The following is a 19,073-nucleotide window of genomic DNA, read 5'->3' on the forward strand; positions in this document are numbered from 1 at the left end:
ATCTGTGCCAGGAAGTGACAGAGTCTAAAGTTTATGGATACTAATATTTCTTAAACACAACAAGCAGTATTTTCTCCAAGATTAATGTAATTCATTTTTATTTCTGCCTAGTATTTTAGCATTTCACTTTCTTTAATGTCATGTATGTAATTACTTTTAACAAGGGCTATCTAATTTAGGTCATTTCCCAGTGATGCATCAGTGAGCATAAATTGCTATTCAATTGTGTCAGCTTTCATCTCTGAGTCGATGACCCACAGAACTACCATATTACAAATGTAAAATGATTCTGTTAACACACAGTGATTTTCTAGTTTCCTTAATCATTAAAAAGAGAGAGAAAGAGCATTTAATATATTTCCTTCGTTCTACTCGGCTAACCCATCAAACTGTCTATTTCAGGGCCAAATTTCTTGTCACTCTCTACAATGTCTACTGTGCATTCACATCTCAATTATCTGTCTCTAAGCTTCTATCCTGATAGATATCCCCAAACTACTCTTTCAAAGATCACTGTTTAGTTAACAAACACTTTGACCCTTTTTCATTCTCAATCTTAGCATAAAGTCAATTTTTGAGATAATGTAGGTAAGTGGTTACATCGCATTCATACAGCCTAAGATTCAAACTCCAACTTTGTTAATTTCTGAATAGTTGCCCTTAGGAAACTCTGAGACTTACTACTTTGTGCAACTAATGCTTCTATTTTAAAGAGATGTTCTGAACTTTAAATGAGATAAGGTACTTACTTAGTAAAGGGTCTAGTGCATATTAATGACAGCTGTTAATACTAGACATGACATCTCTTTTTAATATTTCTGAACTCTCATTTTCTGTGAAATATGTGACATTGGTTCTCACTCCACCTCCCAGATTACTCCTTTTTAATCTCTTTGGTCATCCTTCCTTTCTCCCATTTCTTATGTTTGCATATTTCTCTTTTTTTTTTTTTTTTTTTTTTTTTTTTTTTTTTTTTTTTTGGTTCACTGGCACTCCTGGTTCATCTTATCCTCTTTTTGGGAACAAAAACTTACTTCTCAATTCTACTAATTTAAATTCTGAAATATAATTCTCTAGACATATGTATTCTCTTAATGTCACCTCTAAAATGTCACATTATCTTCAAGATATTTCTAAATATATTTCTGATAACTCAACCTCAGTATATTCCATTTGAATTCATTCTGTTTTCTAAACCTCTTCTAACTATCCTTAGATTTCAGTGTTTCTTTTATACTCACAGTCATTCAAACTTTTGGATCTGTTACACAGTTCTTCCACAGGTAATCATATGCCTAATGGCATGAATATCGCATTTAGTCCAACCCCATGTATATCCTTCTGTTTCCACTCTGCCTTGCTAACACTGAGGCCCTTAATAACTTTCAGCCTCTTATGCATCTTTTTGCATCGATGCCAGATGAAACCTCTCAACTCGAAGCACAAAGATTCAGGGGTTTCCCACTCATTAATTTTCCCACTCATTAATTAATGAATAAGTTCAGCCATAGTTCAGTCTTACCTATGTTATCATCAGTAACTGGCTTTCAATATTGATAATTCTGGGAGGCTGAGGCAGGAGGATTGTTTGAGCCCAGAAGTTCAAAGCCAGCTGAGGCACCATGGCAAGACTCCATTCCTACAAAAGACATAAATAAATAAACAAATAAAATTAGCTGGGCCTCGTGAAATGCACCCATAGTGCCAGCTACTCAGGAGGCTGAGGTGAGAGGATTGCTTGAGCCCAGGAGTTTGAAACTGCAGTAAGCTATCGTTGTGCCACTGCACTCTAGCTTAGCTTATGCAATAAAGCTAAACCTCATCTCAAAAAATGTGTGTATTGATAACTGGAAATAGGTTAAATGAAAAAACATAAAATCATTTCAGATGAAAAGGAGAAGGATGACTTGATGAGAAATTATCTTATATGAAGATCTTGGCAATGCTTTACCTAGATAGGAAAGGTCATAAGTGGTATACCAACAACTGTATAAAATACAGAATATAAGAAAGCATACAGTTAGTGAAAGTGTACTATCCAGATGTAACACTGAGAAAACCATAAAAATTACAGAAGAATAGTTTGTGAAATGAAGTAAAACTTTTAAAATGATCAAAGATATTGTCACCCTCCAAAGTTATGATATTTTCTTCCCTGAAAGTAATCAATTAGAATAAATATGAACAAGGTCAGTAAAATACTTGTCTGGCAAGTTTGTGCCATTTTTCTTTGGTTAAGAAATCACACCAATTTTATTCATATTTGTAGGAGCTAAGAATCTTATGCTGGCCATGCTTCAATTTTAAATATCAATTAAGGTTACTGATAGTCATTTTGACTTTTGAAAGAATTGACTGAAGGAAATAAAGGTAATTATAAGTAGCTCTGCATGATGTGGTCCATATATCTATTTTTTGGCCACTGTTTTGTTTTGAATGTTGTTCATAAATAGTGCAGGTGGAAAGAGGATCAGATTATGGGAACTGATAGATCTAGTTATAAATAAGTTTATTTCACCCTAATTACACGAGTTGAATATTCTTCATGAATATTCATAATAAATAATATTAAAGATGGAGCATTGAAAATGGAAAGAACAAAATTAGTATTTCACCTTTCAAAGTCCCTGATTAAAGTGTAAATTCACCAGGAGGCTTATATCTTAAACTGTGTCAGCTAACACCTTAGGCTTCAGCTATCATCTTAATTATCAGCTAACACTTTCACAGGGACTGGTAGACATGTGCAGCCTGCCCTTGGGAGCCCAGGAAAGAAAAGGTGAGATGTTAGGAGAGACAAACAAGGCTGAGTCTGGAGACATGCCAAAGACTGAGAAACCTACTGCACCATTTTCTTGGAGCCAGCTTGAGATCTGTAATACATTGCTCTCTTAAGAATTATTCCTCAGATATCAGAAGTAAGTACAGCGGGAAAGCATTTTGTTTTGTCACCCCAACCTACTTTTGTCACTTTCTTTACTTCTGTTCACCTGTAGAGGGAAGTGGTCTTTGTTAAGACAGTGACAGATAATTATTCATAGTTTGCTGTGAGGGAAGGGCCCTATTAGGAGAAAAGCCTCGTTGATGCTCCATTGTAAAGAATTTTAAATACTTTGCAATGGTGTTTATGATAGTGGCAGGACATAGACAAATCCTAGGCAGACAGGGGTGAGTGACCATTGAAACAACACTTTCAAGCCAAAGAGAGTTTAAAGCCTAGCTGCAAGTCCCAGGTAAATCCAAGGACTGGACTGAGAACCTCTCTTCCCATTCGGTGCACTTTCCTCTGATTGATTCCCACCCTTCACCTATTTTATATATACCTACCCTTCTCTAATTGATTTTTTACACTGTTGTGCCCACTTTTGAGTGGTGCCTTTGTTTTAACTATTTTTTGCATAGTCACAAGCCAATCATCATGCACTCCCCTATTCTGAGCCCATAAAAGCCCCAGACCCAGCCACACTGGAAGAGAAACCACCTGACTTTGGATCCCTTCTCCACGAAGAGCTGTTCCATTACTCAGTAAAATTCTTCTCCACCTCCCTCACTCTTTGGTTGTCAGCATATCCTCATTCTTCTTGGATGGGGGACAAGAATTCAGTACCCAACAAATGTGGGTACTCAGACAGCTATAACATTGTGGTCATCTGTTCTCCTCCAGAGGAGGGCAGCCACTCTACACCATGGGAAGCAATGGCAGGGCTGAGCCAGCCTTGGAGCTGTGGGCCAGAGCAGGGCAAGAGGCTGACTGTGCTAACATGCCACTGTCTATCAGGCTGTGGATGGTAAAACTAAAAGAGTTTATTAGCATGTTGTAACACCCCTCCAGTCTCTTTGGGGTCATGTGCACCCCTGCCTGGGTGCCATCACATTCCTTTTGGGGAAACATGCCTGGTCCAGCAGCAAGTCCTGCATGGAGTTCATCACTGTGCTGGCATTTCGAACAGCTGACTGGACCCTGCACTTGCTCTTTCACACACCACCACCTGCCAGGGGCTGAGCATACAGTTGCAGTAGCTGTAAGAGCCATGGGCTGGAGCACAAGCTGGACGCAGCCCGGTGGGTGGGGTAGACAGGGCACCTCCTGCTGCGAGCTTGGCAAAGGGGCTGAGAAAAATCCTGCATTATTTGTTTTACCATAAAGAAATCTCTGAATACTCTTCAGGCTCAAAAAACACCACCACGAATGTAAAAACATTATAGCCAACTACCAGAATACAGTAAGAACTGGTAGGAGAGGAAGTCAGAACACAGGACAAAAGAGATTTCTATTTAAATGACAATAGAACCAAAAGGAGCAAGATGAGGAAGAAGAGACTGTCTGATATTCATCCCAATGGAGCTACACGTGGATTTAATGTGGGGAAATTTTTCAAATATACCTACTTCTGTCTTCCCAAAACTGCCTTTGTACCTGTCTAAAAGTAAAGTAACTATTTTTGATAAAAAATATGTGACCTGTCAACCTGAAGGAAGAAAGCATGGCAACACTGTTATAGAGCATTTATTTGGTCCAAGGTTGGCAGCTGCAGCCTGTGAAATGTTTCCATGTTGCCTTGGGAGTGCTCCATCAGGCCTTCCTTACAAGCATGTTTTTAAAGGAAAAAAGAGGACAATGAGTGGGCTGATGCAAAGTTGTTTGACAGGAATTCTAACTGGGCACAGAAATAACAATGGTGTGATTGGATACACATTGTTGAACCATGGAGTACAAGCTTATGGTGTCCAGTATATGGCATTTTATGGCTACTTAGTGTCAGTCTAGAACCCAAGAAGCAAGTGGCTTCAAGAGGTGACTATTTAGCTCAAGAGGGAAGTGTGATGTGGACTGCTTCTGCATTTCAATGTCTCTCTGAGCCTGACAACTAAAGGGTGCTGACTTTCCTCACATAAAAGTTTTTTCTCTCAATCCCATTATGCAGATGCTGTGGCTGTGGGGTATAACTGTAGTGTCGTATATACAAGCTTTCATCTGACTTATTTTAGTTTGTCATATTTATTTTTGGCATCATCTTTATATTAAGGTATAATTTAGTTAAAGTTAAATATGGAGATCTGGGTTTTGAGAAATATATGCATTCATGAAACTCACCTCCAGAACATTCTGTAATCATTCTTCTCATTTAATCCCAAGAAGCAATCACTGTGTCAGAGGTGTTTGAACCAGAGTGACTCCATCTTGATTAAGAGCTGGGTAAAATAAGGCTGAGACCTGCTAGGCTGCATTCCCAGGAGGTTAAGGCATCCTGAGTCACAGGATGATATAGGGGGTAAGCACAAGATTCAGGTCACAAAGACCTTGCTAATAAAACAGCATGTGGTAAAGAAGCTGGCCAGATCCCACCCAAGCCAAGATGGTGATGAAAGTGACCTCTGGTCACCCTCACTGCTCATTTTACACTAATGCATTAGCATGCTAAGAGACACTCCCACCAGCACCATGACAGCTTACAAATGCCATGGCAATGTCAGGAAGTTACCATATATGGTCTAAAAAGGGGAGCAACCCTCAGTTCCAGGAATTGCCCACCCCTTTCCCAGAAAACTCATGAATAATTCATACATTGTTTCCCATATAATCAACAAGTAATAAATTTAAGCAACTGAGCAGTCCATGCTGCTGCTCTGTCTAAGGAGTAGCCATATTTTTTTGTTCTAAATTCTCGAATAAACTTGCTTTCACTTTACACTGTGGATCCACCTCAAATTCTTTCTTGCATCAGATCTGAGAGCTCTGTCATGGGGTCTGGATCAGGACTCCTTTCCAGTAACAACTGTTCTCATTTTCTTCAACGTCTGTTAGTTTTGCTGGTTTCACAAATTTATATAAATAGAATTATACTGTATATATACATTTGTGCCTGACTTCTTTCTCTCAGGAGAGTTAAAAAATCGTTAGAATTTCATAGCTTTGTTCTATCAGCAATGGTTTTTTTGTTTGTTTCGTTGGTTGATTGGTTGGTTGTTTTTGTTTTCAGCTGCCGAGCAGTATTCTATTCTATGGATAAACCACAATTTGTTTATCTGTTATCTTTTTCACGGGCATTTGGGTTATTTTCAGTTTTATTCTATTATCAATAAAACTTTTGAGAACATTTACATGCAAGTTGTTTTCTCGGACATTTTTTGTCATTTCTTTTGGCTATAAATACAAAAAGTGTAGAATTTCTGAGTCACAGTGGAAGAATTTATTTGATTTTATGAAAACAAAATGTGTACTGGTTTCCAAAGTGTTTATGTTATTTTACACATTCACTAGCAAAGTATGAGAGTTTCAGTTGTCCCAGATTCTCACTGACAATTGACATTATCAGTCTTCTTAAATTTAGCACTCCATTGGGTACGATTGCCTCCCACTGGAACTATATTTGTTTGAAATAATTACTTTTTTTCAATGTGTAGCATAAGTCTTGGTTTGTACTCTTATGAACACTTAGTGTTCATGCAATGTCATAAGTGATTCAGTTTTGAATTATTAATGATTTTAGAAGTTACAAACATATTAGGCACATTCTTGTTACTGGTACATAGAAGCTAAACATTTAAAAATTTTTAAAAATTGATGAGGGGTGATTAGAATGGAAGGTGATAGGCAAAAAAAAAAAAAAAAAAAAAAAAAACACTGCAAGGGTAAGATCTGGAAAGGTAAAGATCACAAATCCAATTTGTAACATGATTGTTTTTAAGAACATTTGGGAAAACTTAGGAATATATAAAGTAGAAAATTGCCAATATGAGTGTGGCGATTATATAAATAAGTTTGTAATTCCCCTTGTTTATGTTCTTAAGTAGTTGGCATCAATTATATAAAATGATATTTCATACTATATATTATAGAATTAGGTTGAGAATATTTATCTATTACTTTGAAAATATATACTTTTGTAAGAAAATAATATGTTAATGATGTTGAAGTTAGAAATTTTCACAACAATATTTGGGATTTTTCCCTTCATACTTGCTATTTATTGAAAATACCATATTATGTGAAATAGCAAATGCCTAAGTTAATGCAGAATTTCTGAACTCCACCTATGACTTCTAATTATTAAGGTACACCTAATGCCTTTAGGATTTCGATCATTTTATAATACTCAAAATTAAGAAGTAGATAGCTTTTAATTCAGAATTTTGGATTCCTGAGAGAGAAAGCCTGGAATTAAATCTTGTCTTTTTCGCTAGGAATGTAAACATAGATAATATTATTATATAATGTTTCTCTATTTCCCTGCTTCAAAGAATTGCTATGACAACTAAATGAGTTAATAATTTTAACGTGCGGCCAGGCGCCATTGCTAACACCTGTAATTCCAGCACTTTGAGAGGCCAAGGCAGGTGGATCAGCTGAGGTCAGGAGTTCGAGACCTCAGGAGGTCAGGAGTTTGAGCCTGGCCAACATGGTGAAACCCCGTCTCTACTAAAAATACAAAAATTAGCAGGGTATTGTGGTGCATGCCTGTAATCCCAGTTACTCTGGAGGCTGAGGCAGGAGAATCGCTTGTACCTGGGAGGCAGGAGGTTGCAGTGAGACAAGATTGTGCCATTGCACTCCAGCCTGGATGACACAGCGAGACTCCATCTCAAAAATAAATAAATAAATAAATAAAATTTTAAAGTGCTTAAAACAGTGTTTCACAGAAGCCAATAAATGTGTCTAGTAAATGTGATAACGATAATTTTGAACTCCACCATTTACTGTACTTTTGGTAAAAAGCAAGAGTTGTTCAAAGATATTGCAGTCATTTTCATGATTTCCAAAAAATATTATTATCATGTCAGAAACTACTATAATTTACAATATTCTTTTTGATTCTCACCCCTTATTAGACTAAAAAAAAGTACATAAAATAATAATAAAGCTAGCATTTAGTGACCACTTTCTGTGTGCTTAGGACATTTTAAATCTCTTAACTATCCTATGAGATGACATCCATTAGCCCCATTTTAGATGTGAAGAAGCTGAAACATAGAAAGACAAATTACCTTGCCAAAGTCATATAGTGATAATGTCAAAAGCAAATCTAAGTTGTATGACTCTGAATCTTAAACCATGTACACTGACCCTCCAACTGCCATTTTCAAACAACTGATATTCAAATTCTAACAGTGACTGGTAAATAATATTGGTAAAGTAAGAAAAAAAAAAGTAGAGCTTAGAAGTTTTCTTTTACTTACAAGTCTTTATGTACTCCCAAGTTCAAAGAAGCAGTACTTTACAGACAAAAATCCCAAATAAAAGACAGGGAGAGTTGGAAATGATTCTCCCAATTATTTGACCCATTTTATTAACATAAATCATGGTAGGTAGTAGATGTTCAATAAATTATTAAATGTATGAGTAAATAAAAAGTAAAACCCTCAAGGAACTTTTCCCCAGACTTTTATAGAACCTGGTCTCAATTAAGACATACTACAAATGTATAACAAATGTTGTTGAGTCAAAAAATTTTTACCACTATGTATAGATTCAACAATAAAATAAAGTTGAGATTATTAGGAAATTGTTCATCCAGTCTGGGTTTGATTTCCATCTTTACAGTAATAACTCTAGTGAAAATTTACATTTCACTTTTTCTACTTTACCTTTTGTAAAATAGGATTATTATCCTGTGTGAACTCCTTCTCCCACCTCCAAAAAGAATGATGAAAGTACTGACCAAGCACTTAGAAAATGCTATTAGTTACATTTAGTTTACAGTAACAATGAGAAAATATTTCTCATATTATGGAAATTATAATTATTGAGAAATCTGTAAAATTTTTAAGATACTTTATAATTAATGTTGATTTAAAGAAAAGAATAATGAATATTCATAGTACATTGGAATTTTATAGTATTTGTTTCATTCTTTACAAGCAATATATTATTAACTAAAAACATAAAAGATGAAACTATATATGATATGACCAATGTGCTTTTAATATCATTTGAAAAGATTAATTACATTATGATAAATTAAAAGATAAATAATTTATTTTTTACTCCTGGGTTTTTCTTTTAAATGAATATGTAAGGATGTCCAAAATGAATGATTTGATTATTTCCCATAATCATTCTTAATTTGAAAGAACATTTCATTTTTTGCTACTGATCTACAATTCTCTATTCCTAGTACAAAGTTTCAAGGTAAGCCAACATTAGTGTAGACCTGTAGGGTGTAATGCTTAATGTTGTCTTTAAAATATATTTTCTTGAAATTATATTTTATATAGACAGATAGATAGATAAATAGATATATTTATCTTTCTATATAAATAGATATATCTATCCATATATATATCTATAGATAAATAAAGATATATCTATCTATAGATAGATAGATAATTAGATCTATCTACCTATATTTACCTTATGGTGCCCATTAAAAGATACAGATGAATATCTATGCAAATAAAATCTTGTAGACTTTTTCTTTTCTTTTCTTTTTTTTAACCAATAGCAACACCAAGATCTAGCTAGGTGGTCAATCATAATCACCTAATTCAAATACAGTCTATCCACTTTATCCACAGTTCCTCTTTCCATGGTTTCAGTTACCCATGGTCAACTGTGGTCTGAAAATAGGTAAGTACAGTACAATAAGATATTCTGAGAGAAAGAAACCACATGTACATAACTTTTATTATAGCATATTATTATAATTGTTCTGTTTTATTGTTATTTTGTTAATCTCTTACTGTGTTTAATTTAAAACTAAATTTTAACATAGGTATGTATGTATTTAAAAAATAATATATTTAGGCTTCAGTACTCTCCACAGTTTGGCATCCACTGGGGTTCTTGGGACAAATCCCTCTTAGATAAGGAGAGACTACTGTATATGACTGTGGTAAAATCCTAAAATGTCTCCTCTAGATTTCTCACTAGAATCCAGAGAACTGGGAGTATGATGAGAGATCATCCTCTGATTATGCCAGGTGACATGGCAAAATGAACTTTCTGCAGATGATTTGAAAGTCACTAATCAGTTAACTTTGATTCAATCAAAAGAAAGATTATTTGGATAAACCTAATCTATTCACATAAACCTTTTAACAGCAGTGATACTGCTGCAGTGGAGGTCAAAGAGATTAGAAACAAAGGAAAAACTCAACCTGTCCTCCTTAGTTTGAATATGGAGGTCAGTGGCCTGTAGAGGCAGAGAGAGCTCCTGACGGACCTCCAGCAAGGAAATGGGGTTTTAGTCCTCCAAATGCCAACAAACAAACTCTACAAAAACCCAGTGAAATTGGAAACAGATTTGTTTTCTGAGCCTCTATAAAAAAGCCCAGCAGATGATGCTGACTATGGTGTTGTGAGAACCTAAGCATAGAACAGACTATAAATTTGTGTCGTTATGTAGCTAAGCTTGTGTTAATTTGTTACTCAGTAATAGATAGATGTTTATCAAAAATATATTTACAAAGTAATACCTGCTTTCTACCTTTTGTCCTAATTAATCCTATTAAGGATAAAGTACTAATGACTTTGAAAATTATTATGTAAATTAACATTGCAATCTCTCGATCTTGCTTTTTAAGGTCAGTAAAAGCACATACTGCATCTACCATTATTACTTCTCATATGCCTGATATATATCCTGATATATCTCCTAATTGCTCAATAATTGGATAAACTTACACAAGTACTTTAAATCAATTTTTATAATCTAATCATTTAATACTACAAGAAAGTTTCTCAAGTGCCCACATCAAATTCCTACAGGAAGTCAACAATGCATAAGAATCTGATATTATCCTCAAGTAACCTACAACCCCAAAATGCGATTCATTATTTACTAAGTAGATCTTCACAGATGAACCTATAGGATGTTTCTAATCTTTATACTTTCAGAAAGTACAAGATTGATCCTTCCACACCGTACAAATACACCTGTTGCAATTGCCCAGCCCTAGAATTATAGAGCCCCAGTGTTCATGCATTTTAATTTTGATGGATCTTGCCAAATTACACTCCAAAACAATTGCCAGGTATATAAAAATGGTTTCTGATCCTGTCATTATTTATTACTTCACAGTGAGATTGAATATTTCATGTTGATTTTCCTTTACAGTTTCCATTTTCTCTTGTCTCTTTAAAAATGATTTTTAAAAACACGTGGAAAGTCAAAGAAATTCTTTGCCTACTTATATGTTGTTTATATTTCTTAACTTTGTTGAATGTTTGCTATATATATATTTTCAAATTTTGTGTAAATACATTTGCCCTTTTTAACAAAGGCTTTAGTTTTGTATTTTATACACTCCTGAGTTTTTTCTTAACTCAAGGATTCAAATTGAACATGAAAACTGCTGAGGATGGACAGAGAAACTCCCTATGTATTGGAAAATCACCACCCAGAGCTATATTAATGTTGAATATACATAAAATCTGGAAAACCTTGAGGCAATTATCAAATGCAAAATACATCTCCAAATTTTCTTGACCATATTTTTTATGTCTTAGTTTTTAAATTTTAGTTTTTCAGAAACAAATTTTAATTTCAATTATAACTAGTAGTGATTCCATGAATGATCACTTTGTGCACAGGAAAAGTAGTTGTAATATTCAATAATCAGCAATCCGTACTGTATCAATACAAATTGTGAAAAACTCACTCATCTGTCTACCAATGAAATGATAAGGTGAAGGAAACACTAGTAACTCAATCCTGCTATATGTATGTCACTGAGGGAGTGCAAGAAGGCAGGTATGTTTTAGCCAAAGTATAAAGAATGAGTACACAAAGAAGAGGAGGAGGGGAGGGTCACAGGTGTTCCAGTTTCCATTTTCCAGGATAACCTTGGTAGTTTGCTTGGAGAAATTTAGGGATTGAAAGTATTGTGAAACTCCATTGTTTTCTCTTTTATTTCTAACTACAGATAGCGTTTGATATGTTTAAGATGGGGATTTATTACTAGTGAGCTCTAATAAATGGGAGTTTTTGTTTCTGTTTTGTTTTTTAACTGCTCACTAACCATAATACCTATTTCTAGTGGAAATGAATATCTTGAAGAATATATGATATATTTGCGAGTAAAGCTAAAGAGAAAAATGAGGGGAGTTTTTAAAAGGGGAAACACCAAAATCCTTTCAATAAAGGATTTTTTTTTTTTCATATAGAGTATGATTTTCCTGAAAGCAATCTGTTCCCAAGGTTTTCTTTCTTTACTAAATCTAGGAGCAGCACAAATAGGTCCTTCTGTGCTACTGGATGATGAAATCAGAGCTCTCAAAGTCACCAATGTTTCAGGACTAATGGGAGTCATTGAAACTAGAAATCTTGAGGAGTATGAGGTCAGTACTTGTCCTGAGCTATCCTGGCCTGTGTAAAAGGGATTCAAGGATAAAACGAGTAATTCTAGTGGTGTTTGTGAGATCAGAAAGATAATAGTGGCCTATCTAACTACAGCCTGACTGGAAGTCTAAGCTGTTTTCAGAAAAAGTGGCCAAAGTCAGTCAATATTATACAAAGCAGATGCAGGGTAAATTGGCAAGAATTTCACATATAGGAAACTAAACTCAGCATAAAATAACATGCTATAATTGCCAGGATGAAGCAAAGTGTACAACAGTAATACCAGCCTCAGTATGAGGCATAAAAATGTTCTAAGGTTACTAGACAGTTACATTACAATTATCAATAATAGCTTAATATTTGGAAATGTTAAGCAATTATCCCCTGATTTCTTATTTACCTGTTGACTTTTCTCCCAAATACATCAGTTATTCTCCAAGATATTCATTGCCACTAGAAAGAGGTATCATGGTAAGCGAGCAGTTAAAACAATAATAACAACAGCAAAAAAATACCCTCGAATTTCCAAGGTTTAGTTCACAGTAATACTAAGTACAAAAGAAAAAAATACCTGAAACCTCTAAAACAGACCAACCACTCTTACAACAAGATAGAATCACCGTGGGATAATTAGACAAGAAGGATGCAAGGCATTATTAGGTATTGGCTCTGAGAGAAATTAGATTATACCTGGCTTTACTGAACTCCTCTAAAGGTAGCATAGCAAAGAAGCAGTTGAGTATTGCTTGTGCTATGTAGATTGCTCTAGAAGTTGTAGTGTGAAATGAGATTAAAAGCAGCCTTTGAGGAAGGAAAGAGATGCTACAATAATGTCCATAGGGACCAAAACTAGAATGTCAGAGGTGACCAGTGGAAGCCAACATGGACTGATGATCATATGTAAGTGTATTTACACATGCATTTATAAGAACCTCTCCCCTTGCCCTGACTCCACACACCAACAACTTGCATCCAGTTCGGAGCAACAGAGATGTGCTGAACTGCCATGTTGGCTAAGTCAATGTTTCTGCCACCTAAAATAATAGGGTTCAAAACATAACTGTAGGTAAATTATATAAAACATTAAATTTTAAAAAATATTATATTTTCTGCATCCCTAATACACATTTTTTTGAGACAGAGTCTCACTCTTTTGCCCAGGCTGGGGTGCAGTGCCACTATCTCAGCTCACTGTAATCTCTGGCTCCCAGGTTCACTTGATTCTCCTGCCTCAGCCTCCTAGTATCTGGAATTACAGGTACACATCTCCATGCTCAGCTAATCTTTTATTTTCTTATTTTTTTCATATTTTTTGTAGAGATAGGGTTTTGTCATGTTGCCCAGGCTGGTCTCAAACTCCTGGGATCAAGCAATGCCCCCGCCTCCGCCTCTCAAAGTGCTGGGATTGTAGGCATGAGTCACCATACCTGGGCCCTAATATGCAATCTTAATAAAAAATTTTTTAAACTGTGTAAATGTAAAGTGACTCAGAGAATCCCTTGAGTCAAATAGAACAAAACAGTTGTGAGACAATAAAACATGTAATGCAGGATAAAAAAAAAAAAAAGGAAGAGACAGTAGAAACAGGACTCAGACCTTCATTCACCTGCTAGTGGCTGGAAATTGTGTTGGCCACATTATGACGATGTATTAATGATGAAAGAAAGATGTGCATTATCTTCACAGTAATTAGTTATACACGAAATGAATTAGTTATATCTACACCTGTTATTTGCCTGACAATTCCTCAAGTAGTTCACAAATGGTCTTGCTAGGTCTTCCAAAAGAATTTTGTTCAGTTTATTCATTTTTTATTCAAAAAACATTTACTGAGAATCAAATACTATGTGAGGTACTGAATAAGATAAAAAAAAGAATTGGCTTCTTCTCTCATGAGGCTTACAGTCCATATTGGAGATACACGGTAAGCAAGTATTTGCTTGAGTCAGTTTTACCTGTCAACCATGATAAGTGCTAATAAATAATACAAAGTAAACAAGCAGGCATGTAAGAGGAGGATCTGCCAGTCCTGGAGGTGGGACAGAAATTAGTGGTGATGGTGAGTGAAGTATCCCTTAGGATAATGATGTTTAAACTGAAACCTTAAAAGATAGAGTCATTAACCAGATGGGTGAGATAGAAAAAGAGAGAAAATATTTAAGACAGAGAGATCGGTGTATATTTAATTTCTGATTTTAAATGTTCATTATTAATATTAAAACCACTATACAGTAATCCCCTCAAACTGGCAGGAGATATTTTCCAAGACACCCAGTGGATGCCTGAGATTGAGGGTAGTGTGTGGAACACTATACACACTATGTTTTTTTCTATATATACCTACCTATGATAAAGTTTAATGTATAAATGAGTCACAGTAAGATATTAACAATAACTAATAATATAATAATTGTACCATAATAAAGGTTATGTAAATGTGGTCTTTTTTTCTCTCTCTCTGTTAAAATACCTTATACCATACTCGCATATTTTCAGATTGTGGTTAACCACAGGAACTGAAACCGTGAAAAGCAAAACCACTGTACCTACTAAATTAAGAGGACTATAATCAGTGTAACTCTAGGGAGATCCTGATATCCTTACTTAAAAGATTTACCTAAAACCAAATAATCAATAGTTATAAATAGTAGTGTACTTTAAACTAGGTTTTAGGACCTATAAAGGGTCCTTATTACAATATATATAATCCCTTAAATATATTTACGTATCTGCAAAAATATTTAAGACCAATAAAAATGAGAGAAAACCTGAATGTGAGATTAATTAGATACAGAAGGCTAGATTTTGCCTAACAACAGGAAAATCTGGAGACATCTAAACTTAATAAGGTTAATTTTTTTAAATCATGCAATTTAAACTCACATCATGTAGTGTTAACTCACATGTTTACAGCATATGCCCTCTTGTAGCTATAGAGAAGCAATGAGTTTAGAACTTAGGTTGCAAAGACATATACTAAAACTGAAAGCTGCAGGATGGCCTACATTGTTAATAGCACTCACATAATGAATTGTAAAGCTGATCTCCAAATGTTTTGGGGCTGAATACTTTGCAGCAATATTTCTAGTTGAGAAGCTAATAGGAAAAATTCAATTAAAAAAATAAAAAGCTTGTGACTTGAAGTACTGGGATATATTACATCAGCTTTCATTTCTCACATTTGTTTTCTGCCTGGGAAATTTTCATTTTTCCATCAACGATTACCTTTGGTGCTACCTTATAAAAAGCAACTAATCCAATGGTTCCCAACAGATCTAATACTTCTCCTTGGTTCTATTGCTCTGTATAAATGTTTAAATTGAAGTCCTTAACTTCCAGAATCAAAAATTTTTAATATATTTTATTTGCCTCATTTTTTGCAAACATCTCAAGAACAGGAAAGTGCAGTTTTATTTGTTTCCATAAATACCCAAAACTAAGTAATATATGCATAATTTATATTTTGTGAATAATTGGCTAACTACTCAAATACTTTTTTGATTATAAAATTAGCCTACAATGTTAGATGTAGTTTAAAAAACAAGTGTGGCTTAGGCATTCTCTGACCTTTGGAGGAATCCTCATTTGTATGTATGGATATTTTTGAGGGGAAGATACATGTCCTTAGTACCATAGCTGAAATGTAGAAGAAATCACAATTCAGGCCTGATCAATTAGATCCATCAATTTGTGAGATTGACCTTTCAAAAAATAACTCAGACTCGTGAGAGCATCTAGGGGATGAGGCTATTTTTGTGGTGTGGCTTCTTTGTGTCTATAAAACATTCTACTGGGATTTTGAGTGAAATTGTATTACATTTATGTAATTTAGGAAAAACTCCCAGCAATAATAAATTACATTTTGCATCCATAAATGTAACATATATGTAATTATTTTATGTATTATTAAGCATTGCCCAAATTTTTATATTGTTTTTCAATAAAAATCTTGTACTTCATCTGTTAAATTATTAAAAATATAATTTGTTGGCCAAGCACAGTGTCTCATACCTGTAATCTCAGCACTGTGCACTGACAGGCCAAGATGGGAGGATTGCTTGAGCCTGGGAGTTTGAGACCAACCCAGACAACATAGTGAGACCCCCATCTCTACAACAATAAAACAATTAGCTGGGCATGGTGGCCCAAGACTGTGGTTCCAACTGCTCAGGAGGCTGAGGTGGGAGGATCACTTGAACCTGGGAAGTTGAGGCTGCAGTGAGCTGTGATTGCACCACTACACTCCAACCCAGGCAACAGAGCAAGACCCTGTCTTAAAAAATATATGCATACATATAATTTGTTAATACGTTTATCTTTTTAATTTTTCATTTTTTACCGTCAAGTACAAGTGTTAAGTTTTGTGTTTTCATCTTATAACCATCAAAATTCATAATTTTCTTCTGAGAATCACTTGAAGAGATTCCCTTACAAGGTATCTATCAAAACTACAAAATTAGCATTGAACAAAACTATTATCTAATTTGTAAACTGTACTTACGTTTTGCCAGTTGTTCAAATAATTTCTTTTAGAGTAATAGAAAATCTGTGATCATGAATTGCATTCAGTTTTTTGACATGTTTCTTTAGACACATTTAGTACAGAAATGTTCCTAAATTTTTCCTATAAATTTCATGAATTTGCCATTTCTGAACAGGACAAACTATACATTTTATAAGAGTTCCTTCAATTTGGTTTGTCTAATATTTCCTCATGTGTAAATACAAGTTGTACATTTTTTGGCAGGAATACCAAAGAAGGGATGCTGGGCTTGCCTCAGTGCATCATATCAGGAGCTACACTCTGTTGATTATTCCCATTATTGACAATGTTTAACCTTAATGATTTGGTCTAGGTAATGAGGGCCAGGTTTCCTCACTGTGGTTACATCACTATTTCACACTTTGTAAATAGCAAATGTCTTGTGGGCAGACACTTTTAAGACATATGTAAGTATTTTGTTACTCGGCAAATATTTATTGAATCAATTATTGTTGTTGCCAAATTATGATTTCCTCTCTCCATCATTTTTTCTCCTTGATTAGTTGACAATGTACTGGAAGAAATCACTTTCTCCTCCTTCCTTTGTTTGTTTCACTCATTCATTTACTTTTTTGCATTATTATGGATTTATTGATTCTTATTTTATTCAACTGGTTATTTTTTTTTTAGTTTTACATGTTTTTTCATGCTCAGATTTTCCCAGATTTGTCCAATAGGTCAAAATTTCCCAGACTTGACATCTTCAGGTTAACTTGTTTCTTTTTTATATGTGTTGCCATTCTTTCAGCAGTTCACCTCTTTGGAAAAAGAAAATGCCCCAGACTAATTTTATGCATTTTTCTGCCTTAGCTGGGCAATAAGCCATTTATCTAAGGAACTCTGGCTCCTCTGGGGAGAACAGTATTCAATAAGCAAAATGTCAGTCCTAATTGGGTTCACTCTTACTAAGGTATCATTGCATCCAGACCCTCTCAATGAACAGAATTAGGAAGTAAAATATAAATGTACACTCACATTCATGTGTCCATAAATGTGTGCATGCACAGACATATAGGCACACTCAGGGCCAACAAGTTTACATTGTTTAGGGATTTGTAAATTGACAGCTTATACCTAATCAAACTTGTAGACAGCCTATTCTGCCTAAATAATAAATGGAGCATTAAAAAAAATATACTAAAGCTATCTACCTGAGCTCTACTGAAGTAAAGATTATGCAATAGTTGGTGGTTCATAATCTGGAAATAAAGCTTATTTTATGAAACTAATAAAGCTCAGTAACCCTGAGTGGAAGTCTTTATGTATCCCAAATCTTGCCTGTGACTGATTTTCTTTCCTTGCTATACCATAGCCTTTACCTCTGTGAAAGTCCTGCATATTTATGCTCTCTGGAGTCTGGTGATTCGTTTCAGCCATCCAATATATGTAATCTTTGCAACATATATTCACCTAAATAAATCTATATTCAGTTCTATATTATACTATCTAAAAATACACAGACAAATCATCAGGTTATACTGATAACTTCAATCCCAATCTAGCAGCACCCCAAACGTGTTGCTATCCTTTGTCCTTTCCCTACTCTAAGAGTAAGAAACCATGATCCAAAAAAAATTTACTTTTTTGCTCAAATTTTGAATGTACAAAAAGTGTTTTCAGAAAAATGTACTAATTAGAGTTTCTTATCTATTTCAGTTCTTTGTTGCCTTTTTCATAAAGATGTGTAATTCTAATACTGTATTCAAAAGTTACTTGAGTTAATGCTGTTTTTAATCCTACAAAAATGTGGTTTTGTTACTCATTTGATATCTAGGTTTGTTCATTTGAGTCTATATTAAATTTTGGGGATTTTCATTCCATCCTTGCTGATAGTATTTATTTATTTATCTATATATCTCTGTATTCATTTATTTGTGAGAATGTGAAAACTTAAAAAGGTTTGAAAATGCAGGACTGTGTAAAAAGAGATATTCAAAGAAGTATTATCTTCTTTGATTCCCCAGATCCTTTCCATCCCATTTCTACCTGCACTCTAAAGGTAATCAACTTCATTAATCTCTATGTTACCTATTCTGAGAGTTTTTTTGGTTCAAAATTGCAGATATATATGCATGTTCTTATTTCTCCTTTTTTTCTCACACAAAAAGTAGGAAGCAATATATTAGGCGTAAGCAAACATTTTCTGTAAAGGTCCAGATAAGAAGCAGTTTAGGCTCATTAGGCTAAGAAGCAAATCAATGATATGTAGATGCTGATGTAATAAGAGAGAAAGAAATGCAAAAATTGTA

General features: G+C 34.5%; 1 long non-coding RNA gene across 1 annotated transcript in view; it reads right to left on the reverse strand.

Moving 5' to 3' along the window:
* Window positions 1-19,073, reverse strand: part of LOC126937362 (uncharacterized) — a 59,691-nt gene that overhangs the window by 16,726 nt on the left and 23,892 nt on the right. The window contains exon 3 of the long non-coding RNA XR_007719708.1: window positions 1,523-1,639. This is a non-coding gene — a long non-coding RNA (uncharacterized LOC126937362). The remainder of the gene's footprint in view (window positions 1-1,522; window positions 1,640-19,073) is intronic.

Source organism: Macaca thibetana, chromosome 15, assembly GCF_024542745.1.
Source record: "Macaca thibetana thibetana isolate TM-01 chromosome 15, ASM2454274v1, whole genome shotgun sequence".
Lineage (NCBI taxonomy): Eukaryota > Metazoa > Chordata > Mammalia > Primates > Cercopithecidae > Macaca > Macaca thibetana.